Source organism: Colobus angolensis, unplaced genomic scaffold, assembly GCF_000951035.1.
Source record: "Colobus angolensis palliatus isolate OR3802 unplaced genomic scaffold, Cang.pa_1.0 Scaffold89, whole genome shotgun sequence".
Taxonomy (NCBI): domain Eukaryota; kingdom Metazoa; phylum Chordata; class Mammalia; order Primates; family Cercopithecidae; genus Colobus; species Colobus angolensis.
The window spans coordinates 3,101,456-3,101,796 of record NW_012122820.1 but is presented as its reverse complement, the minus strand read 5'-3'; the positions used below and the strand labels follow the sequence as shown (position 1 = coordinate 3,101,796).

At 51.6% G+C, this 341-nt stretch overlaps 1 protein-coding gene across 21 annotated transcripts in view; it reads right to left on the bottom strand.

Moving 5' to 3' along the window:
• Positions 1–341, bottom strand: part of CACNA1C (calcium channel, voltage-dependent, L type, alpha 1C subunit) — a 659,923-nt gene that overhangs the window by 494,699 nt on the left and 164,883 nt on the right. The window lies entirely within an intron of this gene.

The following is a 341-nucleotide window of genomic DNA, read 5'->3' as shown; positions in this document are numbered from 1 at the left end:
TCAGCACCTCTTCATACCAAATATCAGCACCTCTTCACACCTAGTATCAGCACCCCTTTACACCTAGTGTCAGCACCTCTTCACACCTAGTATCAGCACCCCTTTCACACCTAGTGTCAGCACCCCTGCACACCTAGTGTCAGCACCTCTTCACACCAAGTATCAGCACCCCTTCACACCTAGTGTCAGCACCCCTTCACACCTGGTGTCAGCACCCCTTCACACCTAGTGTCAGCACCTCTTCATACCAAATATCAGCACCCCTTCACACCTAGTATCAGCACCCCTTCACACCTAGTATCAGCACCTCTTCACACGTAGTATCAGCACCCCTTCACACC